Source organism: Artemia sp. Qi Xiang Cuo, chromosome 7 (genome assembly GCF_049724085.1).
Source record: "Artemia sp. Qi Xiang Cuo chromosome 7, ASM4972408v1, whole genome shotgun sequence".
Classification (NCBI taxonomy): Eukaryota; Metazoa; Arthropoda; class Branchiopoda; order Anostraca; family Artemiidae; genus Artemia; species Artemia sp. Qi Xiang Cuo.
Window position 1 is genome coordinate 18,168,052 of NC_142800.1, and position 17,989 is coordinate 18,186,040.

At 34.7% G+C, this 17,989-nt stretch overlaps 1 protein-coding gene across 3 annotated transcripts in view; it reads left to right on the plus strand.

Moving 5' to 3' along the window:
* LOC148950019 (uncharacterized) overlaps positions 1–17,989 on the plus strand; it is a 239,706-nt gene that overhangs the window by 68,490 nt on the left and 153,227 nt on the right. Inside the window, exon 1 of one of the 3 annotated variants that reach the window (XM_089091411.1) lies at positions 2,135–2,376. The exons of the other annotated variants lie outside the window; for them this stretch is intronic. The gene's annotated coding sequence lies outside the window, so the exon portion shown is untranslated. Of the gene's footprint in view, positions 1–2,134; positions 2,377–17,989 lie in introns of those variants that run through there. 3 annotated transcript variants of the gene reach the window in all.

Consider the following 17,989-nt stretch of genomic DNA (forward strand, 5'->3'; position numbering starts at 1 on the left):
ATGAAAAATGTGTTAATTAAAGTTACTCATTATTGATATTAGAACATGAAAAATTCGTACAATTTTTGAAATAAAAATTATTCTCCCCTAAAATGGGGTGCCATCTTAATGAAAATTATACAATAAAATTCAACTTCTTTGAGAGGCAGAATGTCACAAAATGTGAAGTTTCGATTTAAGATCATTGCGGATTTACAGTGGAGGTAATGGTTTGTTTTGGTAACGATACTTAGTTTCAAAAAGTAAATAAGCAAAAAGAGCTCTTTTCACGAAGTCTTTCTGGGCAAAAATTACGTTTTGTTTTAAAGAGTCAAGCTTGAGAGGGTGGTAGCCCTTCTTGCATTTAGGCTAGCCTTGAATACTCAATTACTTATGAACAAATGAACAAAAGTTTTCTCAAATAAATGTAAAAAGTGAGAATAAAACTTAAAATGAACAGAATTTATTCAGTATATGAGTGGGGCTACTTCCTTTTTAAACCGCTGCTCCTCAAGCTAAAGCTGGACTTTTTATGGCAAATCTTCAAGAAAGACTGTTCAAACACAAGAGTAACTAAATCTGAATAAAAAATATATTTAAGCAATACAAAACTTCATACTGTCGTAGCACAGTGGAGTGTTTCTCTGCTTCGCAATACGGGCCCCAGGAATCGACTCCCGATCGGTTGGATGACAGGTTTACTACTTGTCCCTGTAAAAAGGAGCCTGCAGATAAAACGTCATTTTGACGTCCTTTGCACCTGCAACGGCTCTGGGGGGTCTTTATGCTTTATCTTTTTTAATATTCACATTAAGTATAATGAGTGGGGGGCTAAAGAGAGAGTAACATCCTTTATCTGTGGACTAATTTCTGTTTTGTTTTATGTTTTAATGTTAGTTTTTAAATTCATTTGAAAAAAGATACTGTCTGTTTATCTAATAAATACCTTAAAGTCTCTTTAACAGTTCCCATTTTACAAGTCAAAAACCAAAGGCACTTTTTTTCTATTTGGTAGTAGTTATAAAATGATTCAAAGTAAATATCATAAGGATCTCTTCTAAGAATTTTAGTTAGCTTTGATAATTTTGCTTTGTGGATATCTTTGTAGATGAGAAGAAGTACTATTTCATCTCTGGAAATGAAAAGTGCTAAAGCTAATTTACTGAAACCAATCGATTCCTTTGCCTATCCATTGTGGTTGTTAGGGTGAATTGTAATAGAATTTCCCTTTTAGTTTCAGCAAAAAAGAAAGACCTGGAAAAAATCATACAAGACTATCTTCGGTCAAAGTGATTTAGGAAATCAATTGAAGGAAAAAATAGATAAAAGAAATTATGTATTGATTGAATCATATGATGGAGACTGTAAAGAAAGACATGAGACAAAAAGTGAGAAAAGTAGTTTATGTGATTCCAGTTCCACAATAGACGAATTTTCAATTTTTTTTTCAAATATAAATTGTGTCCTATTCAACATACATCTCATGCTAAAACATTCACGAAACTGCCTGGAGAGAAAACTCAAATTCGTCTCTCATAAACAATTTTTGTTTTGTCGATTGATGTTACCTAGATAAAACATAAATTTAATTTTAAAATCTAAATAGAAGTAAGGGCTGCATTTATTTGTTTTTTATTTTCTTATTTTTGTCACCCATATAAATCTCCATAAGTTACCCATTGGATCGAAATGTGGAATTCCTGGGAGTTCTTTTGGATGAAAATCTATCGTTTAAGTGGCTTTTTTAGTTAATAAGAGTAAAATTTTCCCGTGGACTTGGAATCATCCGAAAATTCAAGCCCTTATTTCTTTTCCTATCCTTCGTCCTTTATATCTCTCTCTCATATACCTATATATATGTCACTATTCGTCTGTGTAGATGTCTACATTTCCTTCTGTGCTTGCTTCTGTTCACCATCTTTATGAGAAAGCTGCAACAGTCCTCCAGTAGACTACACACAATCGTGTTTATCTTCTAAGGATGAAGGATGTTTATGTTATATCTCTATCTTCGTTGGCACATCAATACTTCCACGAAAATCTTCCATTTTGTTATTCTGGACTACTTAAACTAGTAAGGGAAGTCAATTTGTACACAGCTACTCCCTCGGTTCGTTCAGATTTCGGTCTGGCAATGACTATGGGGGTGCTTGGAACTTGGTTCCTGCTGAGATCTGACCGTCAAAAACACTTGGTTTCTTTAAGAGACAAATGAAAAGTTTCATCATATTTAATATTTATTAAGGATAAATATTAAATAAATTTTAGTTGTCTTTGGATTGTTGATATTTGTGGGTTGTTATTTTGTTAGCGTTGGATCCTCGATGACGTAGAAAATTTTGAAAGTGTTATTGATTGTCAGGTGATAGGAGGGTCGCTGTTTCGTAGGGACTGCCGGTGAGTTGATTTCTTTTCCTTATAGATTTATATTTAGGCTTTGCTTAGTATGTATATGCCAAATTTTAACATTATTTATCTATGTTATGTCGTTTCCCATATAATGGGCCATTAAGCCCTTTGGGATATTATTTTTATTTTTGTTATTTTATGGAAATAAATAGAACTTGAACTTGACAGTTTTACCCTTCATCGTTTCATTTATGAAGTTTTAGGATGATAGCGGGGAAAAGCGAGTCCGTGTGAGATTTTTATAAATTTTGTAAATATTTTTATTTTATTTTATTATGCTTCAGAAATAAATACATTGTCCAAAAATATGGGATATTTGGTATAGCTACAAAAGGGGATCGACAATATGACTGATCTCTGAGACGATCAGAGCCCTGTTTCACTTGCAAACCGAATTAAAAAATCAAAAACCAGGATTGTAAATCTACCGTTCCGTAGATGATTCAGATATTCGAATACTGCTCCACTGACAATCGAGATCGTGATATAATAATCTAGATTGTGATATCGACAACGAGGTTCAAAAAAAGGATTATAGATTTGAATTGTTGATTTTGACCAGTCATGGAAAGGGTTTATTTGCTTTATTGTTCCACAGTTAAATTGAAAAAAAAGAAAAAGAGCTAATAATCACACATTTCTAGTCGACCTTCTAGGAAAAATGTATAATTTCGCATTTTGATGATAAAAGCTTAAGACATCTAAAATGGGTTTTTCTGATATGTCAACTTCGATGATGTGATTTTCATCAAGTTCATGGCATCAAAATAATAAATAATGATAATAATTTAAACTTAAAATGCACAGTAATCAATGAATAAATGTGCCCAAAAAAAAAGTATAAATAGAACTAACAATTGAGTCAACCATTCCACAAACATTCCACACCTCAATAACCTTCTAAAGGCCTTAGCGTCATTTGTGTTTTAACTGAAATTGATTTTCTTATTGATAAATAAAAAAAGACAAGTTTTTTTTAACTGAAAGTAAGGAACGACGTTAAAACTTAAAACGAACAGAAATTATTCTGTATATGAAAGGGGCTGTCCCCTCCTCAACGTTTCGCTCTTTACGCTAAAGTTTTTCATTGTTTAAAAAAATAGAGTTGTGAAAAAGTCAAATTTTAGCGTAAAGAGCGAGGCTTTGAGGAGGGCACAGCCCCTTTCATACACGGAACAATTTCTGTTCGTTTTAAGTTTTAACGTCGTTCCTTACTTTCAGTTAAAAAAAACTTGTTTTTTTTATTTAAGTTTTGAACGTTTTTGAATTAATTCAGGTTTTGATTTTGGCTCACCGTACATAAATAATTAAAACAAAATTTGCATATTAATTTTACTTTTGTTTGGTTAAATGGCTTTCTCGAAACTTGTTTAATTTAACTTCTATATTCATAGATTTTTAATTCGTATATTAGGGGGTTTGCCCCCTAGTCAATACCTTGCTCTTTAAGCTAAAGTTCGAACTTGCTTCCATTCCTTTAAAAATGACCCCTTAAAAACAAAGGCCGTTAAATAGAATAAATAGCTTTTATAAAAGTACTATAAAATCTTTGGCTTAAAGAGCGAGGCATTGACTAGGGGGTGAACCCAATCATATACGTAATATTTTCTGTTCGTTTTATAGTTTTGATGTTGCTCATTACTTTCAGTTGATAAACTTTTTTTTATTTAATTTCTGATCTTTTTCTTTAATAATGATGGGAAATCTGGCGCCCCATTCATAGCAATGTTTCTTCCCCCATTAAAAATTCCTTCATAGAAATTTCCTCAAATATAACCACTGACCCCTCCCCCCACCTGCCAAAAAAATCCTCCCTGAAAACGTCTGTATACTTCCCAATAACCAATACTATATGTTAACATTGGGCAAAGTTCATGACTTTCAGCCCTCCCCCCGGGGGGGATTAAGTCATCCTAAAAGACATAGTTATCATATTTTCGACCATGCTGAACAAAATGGCTATCTCAAAATTTTGATAGGGTGACTTGGGGAAAAAAAGAGCGTGGCAGGGGGCCTAGTTGCCCTCCATTTTTTTGATCACTTAAAAAGGGCACTAGAACTGTTAATTTCCGTTGCAATAAGCCCTTCCACGATATTCTAGGACCACTAGGTCGATACAATCACCCCTGGGGAAAAAAAAAATAAACATACACCCGTGATCTTTCTTCTGGCAAAAAAATGCAAAATTCCACATTTTTGTAGATAGCAGTTTGAAACCTCTACAGTAGGGTTCCCTTATACGCTGAATATGATGAGGTGATTTTCATTAAGGTTCTATATCTCTTAGGGGGTCTTTCCCTCTTTTTTGGAAAATCAGCCAAATTTTTGATGGGTAAGACTACGCGAAAAGTTTCGCGTAACTTTTGATAGGTAAGACTAAACTTGATAAAACTTATATATTTGAAATCAGTATTAAAATCCAATTCTTTTGATCTATCTATTGGTATCAAAATTCAGTTTTTTAGAGTTTCGGTTACTATTGAGCCGGGTAGCTCCTTACTTACAGTTCGTTACCACGAACTGTTTGATTAATAAAAGGAACGTTGCTAAAGCTTTTTTTCTGTTTTCCTGCAAAATAATTAAGATTTTGGTTGGCTGTTTGTATGTTGGGCTTACTATTTTGCAATAGATCTTAGTTATACTTTTGGTACTAAGAATCAATCCAACCAAATTTTTCTTCAAAATTTATTGTCTTTGATTTTGTTTTTACAAGTTTCACCTGGGCACCTTAAGTCCCTAAAATGTATCTTAGCCGTACATGAGATATTGCGAATACGCTTTTTGACAACCTAGTAGGACATATTATCTTTTTATTTAGCTCATTCAACATCTCCCAACCTCCCTGAAAGTTTCCCTTCTTTCTTTAGCTGTTCCTGAGATAATGCTGATACTCCCTTTTGACAACCTGGACAGATATAGAGTCTTTGAAACGAACAAAAATCACAACAAACAAGAGTTTGGGTTTGACTTCCTCTCACTGTAAAAGTCTAAAACCTATTGCGTCATTGGCGCTTTGCTGAAAACCAGTTTTATGACAAATATTTTCTTTTGTGCTTAAAATTGAAAGTAAACATTAAAATTACATTAATATTTTGAACTGATGAGCTTTCAGCAATTAATCTCATTATGCATCAAATATTCATTTTAATTTATTAGCTCTTTTTAAAGTTGTCAAAGACGAATATAGTTTCACTACAAACAAGTGTTTGGATACTGCCTCCTTTCCTAACTGTAAATAAAAACCAAAATTCTACTGCGTCATTAGCGCTTAACCGAAAACGAATTATATTAAAAATATTTTCTTTTCCAGTTCTTACAGCATTGAAAACAAAAATACAATTACAGTGAGATAAAATCTTGAACTGATAGATCTTTCAACAGTTAGTATTATTATGCATCAAATATTTAGTTTGTTGTTTTTTATACTTTCCAAGACTGTTAAAGACCCATAGGCTATCGTTTTCACTAAAGCGCCAACAACGCAGCAGGTTCTTGACTTTAACAGTGAGTTAAAGAAGGTCATACCCAAACTCTTGTTTGTAGTGATTTTTGTTCGTTTCAAGCTTGAGTTGCATATTCAATTTAAGTTTCACTCGTTTTAAGATTTATTTATTAATTTATACTAATATCTATTGTATGTTTGTTTGCATTGATTGTTTATTTAATTTCTATTCGTTTTATGTTTCATTTATACTTCAATAGGAAAATGTTTTTTTTCGTTTTAAGCTTGATTTTCATTTTAGATCTAAGCATTACTATCTTTAAGATCTATTTATTCATTTATATTATTACTTGTTGTATGTTTTTGCTTGGATTGTTTATTTAATTTCTGTTCGTTTTGGGTTTCATTTATTCTTTAATAGTAATTTCTGGCCGTTTTGAGTTTGAATTTTAAAAGGTTTTGTATCTGTTTAGCTTAAGTTTAAAATGACCTTTACTTTTCTTTGAAAAACTTATTTTTCGGAAAGTTTTTTTAATTAATTTTTGCCCGTTTTTGATTGCAAAAAAATTCAAGTTTTTAAAAATTCCTTATTTCAAAACCAAACTTAAAAAAAAATCAAATATTCAGCAAAGTATCAAAACGGGTATCAAAGTAACAATATCAAAGTGAAGAAATGGGTTTGTGTCAACCTCGGAGTTTTTGTTATCTGATGTTTGAACTATTTTTAACAAAACTCCTATCTCAAATTTTTTATTGGATAGGTTTGGGGAAAAAGGGCATGTGGGGACTAATTAATCTTTGGTCTCTTTTGACTCTTTAAAAAAGAACTAGAACTTTCTATTTTCAATCATATGAGCCCTCTCTGAAGTTTATACAAGTATCCCTTCTATAAGAACCATATATATCCCCAGAGTATAACTTACAGCACCTGTGTCTGGGGCCTGGGGGGTTGTGTCGAACCTGGAGTTTTAATATCTGATGGTTGAACTATTTTTAACAAAGTAGTCACCTCAAATTTTTATCGGATGGGTTTATCCATCCGTCTGGAACGAAATAAGGTTTGGCGTGAATGTCTTTCATTCACTACTTTTTCAATATTTTCTGAACAGTTTGTCATAGGTCAATGCTCTACATTTGTATTGATTAATTGATTTTAAATAAATAATTTTTTTCAAATGATTAATTAGTTATGAAACGAGTTATATTACACATATTATGTTTGTACAACATGTGTCGACCCCGGAAGTTTCGTTATCTGACCCTTGATTTGTTTTTAACAAAATGGCTACCTCAAAATTTTATCTGATGTATTTGGGGGTAAAAGGGCGTGAGGGAGGCGCTAGTTACCCTTCTATCACTTTTGACTCTTAAAAACTAAACTAGAACTATCAAATTCTAATCAAATGAGCCCTCTCTAAAGTTTATACGAGAATTCCTTCCAAAACAGCTATAAGTACCCCCCGGGTATAATTTATGATCATTTAGTATATATAATTATTATAACTAATGATTAATTAGTTATAAAACGAATTATATTACAAATATTATGTTTGTACAAAATGTGTTAACCCCGGAGTTTTCGTTATCTGACCTTTGAACTTTTTTTTCAATAAAATGGCTACCTCAAAATTTTTATCTTAGGTATTTTGTGGCAAAATGGCTTGGTGGGTGGGGGGGGTAGTTGCCCTTCGATCTAATTAAAGCAATAACTAATGATTCATTAGTTATAAAACGAATTATATTACAAATATTATGTTTGTAAAACATGTGTTGACCCCGGAGTTTTCGTTATTTGACCTTTGAACTTTTTTTTTAACAAAATGGCTACTTCAAAATTTTTATCTGATGTATTTTGTGGAAAAAGGGCGTGGGGGGGGTAGTTGCCCTCTGATCACTTTTGACTCTTAAAAGCTGGACTAGAAATTCCAATTTCCAATCAAATGAGCCCTCTCTGAAGTTTATACGAGAATCCCTTCCTCCCCCCAGGCCATGGGGTGCTTTGTCGACCCCAGAGTTTTGTTATTTAACCTTTCAACTATTTTTAACAAAATGGTATTTTTAACCCTTGCATATAAAGCACCTCTGGGCAGGAGCGATTCTCCAGCATTTTTATTGGGGGGGGGGGGGCAAGAGGGGTCCATTTCTGGATAGTCAAAAGGGCATGGGATGTATAATATTTTTTCTTCACATTATTAGGGGGGCAACTGCCCCCCCCATTTACCACCCCCAAACGACGCCCCTGCCTCTGGGGGGAAAATAAAAAAAAAAATATATTGAAGCTATATAAGATTTATTCATTCATTTATGTTTGCCCCGGTTAACTTTATATTTTTAAGATAGTTAATTTTAGTTTCTGTTCGTTCGAGGTCTCGTTAATTCTTTAACAGTAATTTCTGGTCTTTTTGAGTTTTAACTATAATAGGAATTAATTTCTGTTGGTCCTGAGTTCAATATGGCTCTTTACTTTTCTTAGAAAACTTATTTTTATGCAAGGTTTTTTTTAAATTAATAATAATAAAACATTGAAGCCTTATGGCCTTTGCTATAGACAACTTAATTACATGCCTCTGATAAATCAAACGTGATTTTTCCACGCAACAATGAATGGATCGAAAAAATAGCTTCAAAAGACCGTAGTTAGGTTATTTCATTTGTTGATACAGAAAGAACAGAATCGTTTTGATTAGACCATTTTTCAGATTTTTTTGTGACACAATAATTTAGCATTTATCGCAAAGTATGTACTTTAATCTTATTTTAAGTATGGCTGTAATTTTAAGTATTTTAGTATTTTCAGTTTGAGAGAATTTCTGGGAGTAATTGAATAGAAAATTCTTTATCTAGTTCTAATTAGTGTATTTTGATTTGTCCTAACGTCCCTTCGAAATTTCTTGAAACTTTTAAATTTCTTCCCATACAAAACATTACCTTATTAAAGTCTTTGGGTGGGGGCAGCGTAGGTGGCATAAAGAACAAAACTATCGCGTAGACAGTAGGAGCGGGGGGAGGTGAGGTCTTTGAACTATTTAAAAAAAAATCTACCTCAAAGTTCTTATCGGATGGGTTTGAGGAAAAAATGGCGTGGAGGGGGGGCTAGGTGCCCTCCAATCTCTTTTGACTCTTAAAAAGTGAACTAGAACTTTCAATTTCCAATCAAATGATCCCTCTTTGAAGTTAATACGAGCATCCCTTTCATCAGACCCATATATGCCTCAGGGCATAACGTACAACGCCTGCCCCTGGGTCCTGGTAGGCTGTGTCAACACCGGAATTTTTGTTATATGATCTTTGAACTATTTTTAATAAAAAAGCTATCTTAAAATTTTTATTGGAGGCATTTGGGAAAAAGGGTTTGGGGAGGAGGAAGCTGGTTACCCTCCAATATCTTTTAACGCTTAAAAATGAACTAGAACTTTCAATTTCAATCAAATGAGCCCTCTCTGAAGTTTATACGCGCATACCTTCCATACGAACCATATATGCCCCAGGGCATAACTTATAACCCTTGCCCCTGAAGACTGTAGGGGGAGTGCCCTGCTCAAACATATATTTTCCAGAACTTTCAACTACGGTGAATAAAATGGCTATATCAAAATTTTGATTGGATGTGTTTGGGGAAATGGTGGACGTTGAAGGGATATCAGTTGCCTTAGAATCACTTTTGACTATTAACAAGGGAATCAGGCATTTAAATTTCTAATCAACTGAGTCCTTTCCGAATTTTCTACGACGACTTTGTCTATACAAGACCTTATAGGCCCCCAGGACATAGTTTACACTCCTTGGCTTAAGGGCTGTGGAGGAGCTGTCATTCTTAAAAATCCAATTCCCAGATCTTAAAACTACGCTTAATAAAATAGCTATCTGAAATTGTTGATTGAATGGTTTACGGAAAATGGTGGACATGAGAGGGGGGTTAGTTTGCCCTCCAATCACTTTTGACTATGAAAAATGGCACTAGCACTTTCCGTTTCCAATTGAATGTGTCCTTTTTGAGGTTTCTACGACAACGCCTTCTATAAAAACCTTATATGCCCCCAGGGTGTAACTTAAAACCCTTGCCTTGAGGAGTTTGAGGGAGTGTCCTCCTCGAAAATATATTTTCTATCTGGAAATCAACTACGCAGAACAAAATGGCTATCTCAAAATTTTGATTGGATGTGTTTGGGTAATTATGGGCGTGGGGGGGATAATTGCCCTCCAATGACTTTCGACTATTTAAAAGGGCACTATCCTTTCGAGTTATCAATTAAACGAGCCTTTTCTTAAGTTTTTGAGACAGCACTGTCTATACAAACTTATATGGCATTTCGCAATTACTTAAAACTATTATCCTGAAGGCGGTGGGGAAGTGCCCATTTTAAAGACAAATTTTACGTCAGGAAATTAACTACGCTGAACAAAGTGACTATCTCAAAATTTTTATTGGATGTGTTTGGGGGAATGATGGGTTATGATTTGCCATACTAAGAATCAATGTAACCAAATTTTACTTCAAAATTTGTTGTCCTTGATATTAGTTAAATAAGTTTCGGCTGGGCTTCTTAAGAAGCTAATATTACCCTTAGTTGTACCTGATCTACTGTCAATACTCTTTTTGACCACTGGAAGCACATAATATATTCTTTTTAGTTCAACATCTTCCTCAACCTTTCCTGAAAGTTTATCTTTTGTCTTTAGCCTCTATTGAAATAATGCTGATGCTCCCTTTCGACTACCTGGACAGATAAAGGGCCTTTTGATTTAGTTAAAAAATGCCCTTAAATTTACAACTTAATGTACTTAGTCTTCCTTGAGATATTGCATCTATGCCCTTTTGACAACCTGGATGTGCATATTGTTTTTTGATTTAGTTTAACATCTGCCTGAATATTCCCAGAAAGTTACAACTTAATACCCTTAAAAGTTCCTGAGATATTTCAGTACGCCCTTTAGATAATCTGAATGCACTGTGTTATTTTAGCATTCCCTGAACGTATCATCTGAATACCCTTAGCTGTTCCTAAGATATTGTAGATATACCCTTTTGACAGCATGGATACATAAAGTGTCTTTCGACTCAAATCAAACATCCCTCTCAGTATGCCCAGAAAGTCTCAACTTATTACATAGCGTCCTTTAATTTAGTTCAACATCCCCTGAGAGTTCTAACAATCTCAGCTCTTCCCTTTGTAAATATTTCACATACGCCCTTATGAAAACAAGGATGCACATGCATGGGCACCCATAAGGGGAAGGGCAGGGGGCACCCCATCACCCCTGGCTGATTGGAGCTGCCTTATATTTTCATATTTTTGTTTTGAGATTTCTATCATACAGCTAGACCTCGGCGCCGTGCTGGTAAGGAAAGGTCAGGGGTAGCAAAAAATTGAAGCAACAGCGTGGCGCTGGCGCAATCATTGTTGACTGCAAACATTTTTGTTTTGATCAGTCTTTCTCAAATTCCAGCTTTAATTTACATCAGATTTGGGCTTATTCACGAGTTAGAAAATTTCGCGAGTCACTGCCTGGACGCTGGTTTTCATCGGTATTCATCAAAAAAATTTGAACTCTGGTAGAAACAAAATGGCTGTGGCATTTCAGAACCCTTGCAAAATAGTTGAAATATCTAACAGCTATGCATTCCTAACAGAATGAATTATCAAAGTTAGTAGTATTTTTTTTTTCATCGAGCAACCTTCGCCATCGAGAAGAACTATCAACATTTACATCACAGCTGGGTTGGTAGGAAAGTCTTTCCCCTTAGTTGTCATACCATCAAACATCCATAAGGGATTTGAGGGGTATATCCCTATTCAATCCAGATTGTTTTGATAACGAAGATCTGTGTTCTTAAATATAGATCAACCAAATGTTTTTTAGCCCGTAAAGCTGGTGGCAAATTACCATGCTCATCAGAGGTTCTTGCTCCAACCCCATTCTTACCTCCACTGCTATCCTGTCACCCAATACTTTCAGTAAGCCCTGTGATTTTGCAGCCACTGTGAAATAGAATAGTCACACCTGAATAAGTACAACCACATCCCAGCACCTCCAAGAAAAAAAATGTTTAAAGGAAGAAAGAAGGGCAGAACAAAAGTGCTCACTGATATATCAGTGAAAGCCAAGACTGAAGGTGCCTTTGCTGCAAGGAAGGCAAAAAAGAGGTGGAAAAGAAAAAGTTGAAGCAACAAAAGCAAGAAAAACAAAGGAGAAGACTTCGAAGAGATTTTACGAGAAGACAGCACTGAGGGTGAGAATGAAACTGAAAAGGTTCAGACAGGGACTATTGATGGCAACTCAGACAGTTCTGTTGGGTTAGATAGTGAAAAGGAATGTGAAATTAGTTTTGATTTGGGTTCCAGTTGGCAACTTTGTAAAAGTCATCTAGGAGGGCCATTAGGGAGAAGGTCGACCCTGCTGCAGAGGTCAGTGTGACGACTATGAGTGGTGGGAGAGGTAATGTGTGAAAATGGCTGGAACAGCCAGATCATATCTACTACATAAAAGAGGATTCAAATTTGTTTGTATGGATTTTGTTGCGTTTTTACGAGTCGGACGAAAACTTCGGGTGGGGTTGGGGGGATCGGGTTTAACCCGGTATATCCCTCCCCTGGATATAAATTTTCTACTGGATATTTAACAGAAAGATACTAAAAGCATTCATATGATCAAATTTCTAGGTTTTTGATCAAAATCCGAAGAATAAGAAAGTCTTTGAAAGACTTTCAGAAATTTAAATTTCAGGTAATTAAACTTTCAGGGACAGATATATCGCCACAAATTCAACCTGATCTAATCTAACGTAATGTACGTAAAAGGGAATCTAATCTTTATGCTAAGTTAAAATGAGTAAAATCTTATGTTAACCTTCAAATGCAATCAAATTTTATCATTTTGTCAAAATGTTTGGTCGTCTCGCTGAGACATGTGTATCGGAAGTGTTTGCTTTTAATACTGACTAATTATGAGACACTCATGGATTTTAAATCGACCCCTAAAAAGTATTTTCATGCTAACTCTATAAAATCTAATAAAGGGGGGGGGGGGTGGAACCTTCAAAACACTGCAAATCTTGCGTTTTCCGCAAGAAGGCTAATTTTTTTTTTTTTTTTTTTTTTTTTTTTTTTTTTTTTTTTTTTTTTTTTGTATGGGTATCTTATTGATCAGTGGTGGTAAATATTATGGAAATGTGAATAAAAATTTTCAAGATTGCATTGCCGTTTTTAAGTAAAAAGAAGACGGCACAATGGTGCTGCACTACAAATGTGCTGCAAAACATCCATTTTGTTTCGAGTAGGAACGACTGATGGAATTTATGAGATAGCCAATCACTTTGGTCGAATTTTTTTTCACGCTTCATGTTTTTTTTCATGCTTCAAGAATGAAAAAAGTTATTTAGGAGAATGGAAATAATAAAATTTTCTGTTCAAAAACAAAGTTCAAAACTGCAATATTTACGTGCAGTCGTTTGGAATTTGTAGATGAAAACACTTGAAAACACTAAATGACGTACTTATTGCGTTTAAAAATGTACTTTTCAGGCGTCAATACCTATTTCAGGAAAATAACTGTCAGACTTTTGGGTAATGCTAAACTTCAAAAATTACATTGTCATAAATCCTAGCATTTCGGCAGCCCAATAGCTGTTCTTTTTTGAAACTAATAGCTAATAGCTGTTATTTTTTTTTTTTTAGTTTTAACCTCAGTCTTTACTTATATTTGAAATACTTACTTTTTTAATTTTTTAACGGAAAAACAAGTTTTTCAACTGAAGGTAAAGAGCAGCATTAAAACTTAAAACGAAAAAAAAATTATTACATGTATTTGGGGGGTCGGTCGCCTCCTTTTCAATACCTTGCTCTATACGCTAAAGTTCAAATTTTGTCGCAATTCTTTAAGAATGACTGCTGAACCACAAAGGCCGTTTAATTAAAATAGATCGCTCTTTTAAAAGTACTAACAAACACTTTATCGTACAGAGTGAAGTATTGACTAGGGTGTCCCCTGTCATATACGCAATAATTTCTGTTCGTTTTAAGTTTTAATGTTGTTCCTTACTTTCAGTTAAAAATAATTGTTTTTTTTATTAATTGCTGATCGTTTTTTAAATAATGCTGGAAAATCCGGCTCCCCTTTCATGTAAAATTCCCCTCCTCATGAGAAATTCTTCCATAGAAACATACTCCTACGTAGCACCCCCCCCCACCCCCAAGCCTCCCACCAGAAAAATACTCCCTGAAACGTCTGTATACTTCCCAATAACCAATACTATACGTAAACAATGGGCAAGGTTCATAACTTGCACCCCTTCCCCTCAGGGACTCTGGGAGGTTAAGTCATCCTAAAAGATATAGTTATTATATTTTTTGACTATGCTGAACAAAATGGCTATCTCAAAATTTTGACCGGGTGACTTCGGGGAAAAATCAGCGTGGGAGGGAGGTTAGCTACCCTCCAACATTTTTGGTCACTTAAAAACGGCACTAGAACCTTCGATGTCCGATAAAATGAGCCCTCTCCTGATCTTCTACAATCACTGGCTCGATATGATCAGCTCTGGGGAACAAAAAAAAAAAAAAAATAAACACACATTCGTGATCTTTCTTCTGGCAAAAGATGCAAAATTCCACATTTTTTTACCTAGGAGCTTGAAACCGCTACCGCAGGATTCTCGGGTATGCTGAATCTGATGGAGTGACTGGAGAGATCATTAAGATCACTTGATGTTTTCAGGGTGTGGCCCCCTTTTTTAAATATTTGACAAATTTCCTTAGGCTCGTACCTTTTTATGGGTACTATTAAGTGTGATGATTTTACATATTTTGAATATGCATCAAAATTTGATTTTCTTATCTATCTATTGCTATCAAGACTCTGTTTCTTAGAGTTTCGGTTACTATTCAGTCGCATCGCTCCTTACTTACAGTTCGTTACTACGAACTGTTTGAAAAGTGTCATAGAGAAGTGAACAAAGTGATCAATTTATTTTCATTTTTATCCATTCAATTATTTTTGTATTGTTTTTTCAATACTACACTCCAGACTAAGGAATGAAAGCAACCAACCCTAAGAACTTCACTTTTATTTGTGGAATTCAGTGGCAATTCTCGGCTAACATCCTCTGTTGGCACATAAAAGCGTGGTTATTAGTTGGGCTTATGAATAACAACTTTTTGTTAAGCCTCGGAAAAACACGTGTAAAAACTTTTTATGGCTCATGTGAACCTAGAAATTAAGTGAAGACGGAAAAGGAAACATAATAAATGGAAGATGAAAAAGGATTTGGTAGTCTGGACTGTGAAAAAGATAGGAGAAGAAAGACAGAAGCAACTTATATTCAACATGCACACAAGAACTTATTTCAGGAGTGAAGACTTTATGTCAGGGGAAGGTATAATATTTTATAAAAAGATATAAATACGTACAGTCTCAGCTACGAAGCATTTTCGAAAATTATTATCGAGGAACCGTAAAAATCATCAGTGGCATTTAGAGGGGTTTAAAAAAGCTCTATGGCTTGACTTTCTTGGCCTGAAAACTCTCTACGTAACGTGCGTGCAGTATTAGATATTCATGGTTAGGGGGGAAATAATTAATTCTTTTCCTTCTTTGTATTTTTGGTTGACGAAATTTTAATTAGCTTAGATAATACAGAGTAAGCTTGAGCAGATTCTAGACAGATTAGGTTTTTGGAGATAACTAGTTCCATTAAAAGATCAACTGTAAGAGTAATTTTCATGAAACTTCGTACGAAAAACTTAAAAATTGTAACTCTATTGCTTGAACATTATGATTGCTTTACTATTTAATGTTAAACGAAATTTTTATTTTTAAGCTTCTACTACTACTACTACTACTAACAACTCACTGCAGTACTAAGCCGCTTGAGGCCAACACAGCTATACACATTCCTCCCCCATCCCAATCTATCCAAAGGCACCCTCTTTACACACTCCTAAGAAGTTCCCATTTCCCTTAAATCCTTCTTTGCGACATCCTCCGACCCAATTTGGGGTAACCTGCTTTTTGTTTGTGCCTAAACGGTTTGCCAACAAGGATGATATTGGACAATCTATTGTCCATCATCCGCAAAACGTGGCCAAGCTATATAAGCCTTTCTCTAATTATATCCCTAAAAATGGGGATTGACCCATATTTTTCGTACAGCTCAGAGTTAGTTCAGACGATTAGGGATTCCCATTCTCCCTATAGGAATTTCGATAGGGGGTTTCGTAATTCCCATTTGGAGTATGGTTTGGAATTGTTTTCTAACTTTTCCGTACCGAGAGCTGAAGTGATTGGGAATTTGTGGCGGTATTTTTGAAATTTGAAAAACATGTCGAATGTAAGGCATCATAAAACACCCAATTTGATTGCCCTTGTAGAGAATTATTAACTTTTGCATGATGCTTGAAGTTCAAACTACAGAAGCTAAAAAAGCAACTTCCAAGTCCGTATCTTCAGTCATGACTTCTGATGTTTGAATATTTTGCCAATATTTCCAGTTCGGATACGTGTGAAACATTCTTCCTATTTTCCATATAGAAAATCCCATGCGTTTTCCCCGAACTAACTCTTACTGTTTAAGATACGATCAGTCAGTCACACACTCGTAGCAATGCATTGGTAATTCCTCTGGAAAATATCTTGCAAAACCTCCTTCGTTTTCCGAAACCCCCATGCTTCAGAACTATACCAGACCATTGTCATCGCTGTAGCTTCCAAAATTCAAATGTTGGAGCGCAGATTTATCTTCTGATTCTTCCGAACTTTTTGTCAACTGTGAAAAAACATCCTGGGCGTTGGCTATTCTATTTTTAACTTCTTCACTGCACCCACCGTCTTTACTGACAATACTAACTAGGTAATGAAAAACCACTGTTTAGAGGCTATTTTAACTATTTCTAATCTGAAGTGTACTTGCACCAAATAAATGGTAAGACTAAAGCTAACTATTGAGTACCCTGGTCAGGCTACATTGAATCTAAATTCAGGGCAGCAGTTTGATACTATCAGTCTATTACACAAGGAAAACATAAGCATAAATGTAACAACATGTACTGAAAACAATATACTAGGAACAGAAAAAGGAATAAGTCTTCACTTTTGTACAGTCTTCACTTCTCTGCTCTCATAAGAACCAAAAACTTAAAGACAAAAGCGTTAGAAATTATTTCCCGTAAAATTATCTTTAAACAAGAGGGAAAATTGTTCAGAAGCCCAACTCATTGATACCGAATTAAAGGACTCTAAAAGTGACTGAAAATAAGGACTACGAAACTATTTAATGCAGTTTACAAAAAACGCAGAGGCTCCCTGTAAACTGAAGGACACTATTATACAATTCTATTCAGCTCTTAACCTGACTTTATATGACTTTTGGTCCCGAAATTAGCAAGATGCTACCCTAATTTTAGATCCTAAGCATGCTGACCCAGTAAAGAAGACCCAGTTTCAGTAATAAACCAGAAACATTATGCTTTTATATCCCAATGTAACATACCACAAAAGTCAATGAACTGTGAAAGTATTAGACTTAAATTTGAAAAATTCGAGATTTTCTGAATATCTGTGTCAGCGTCATCTATTTGGAAAAGAGGATGTCAGCTGGGAACTCGCAATTCCGAGGGAATTACTTGAAAGAGTCAACTCATCTGATGGAATAGATTGTGCTCAATCTGGAAGTCAAAGTTTTCCTTAAATGCTTACGTTATGCTTTTATGTATAAAACACTTCATTGAACATAAGCCTCAGATTTGATGGATGAAAATAACCAAAGACAGAAGAATCTTAAATATTTTTTGCAGATTAAGATTCTTACAATTTGGTTAAAACCGGCTATTCGCCTTTTCTTTGAAATTCCTCCGACTTTTTGCTTTAGGAATTGAAATATTTGGTAATTGTGCCATTCAATTAATAGAATATTAAGGTTCAGGCTTCTTATGTTTGATTCCCTGTCCTGAATTTTTTATATTTTAATTACAATTTTACTATCATTCCACAGCTGAGATTTCGCTTTATTCGTCCACCAAACTCATTTCACCCATGAATGGCTCAATAATATTTTGGTCCTGTTGGGTCCCTTGCTGGGCCCATTGTTGTAGGACCCTAGAATGGGACACTTTCCGAAAACATGATTTTTGTTAGTGACTTAAAAAAACACAAGATCTTAAAAAT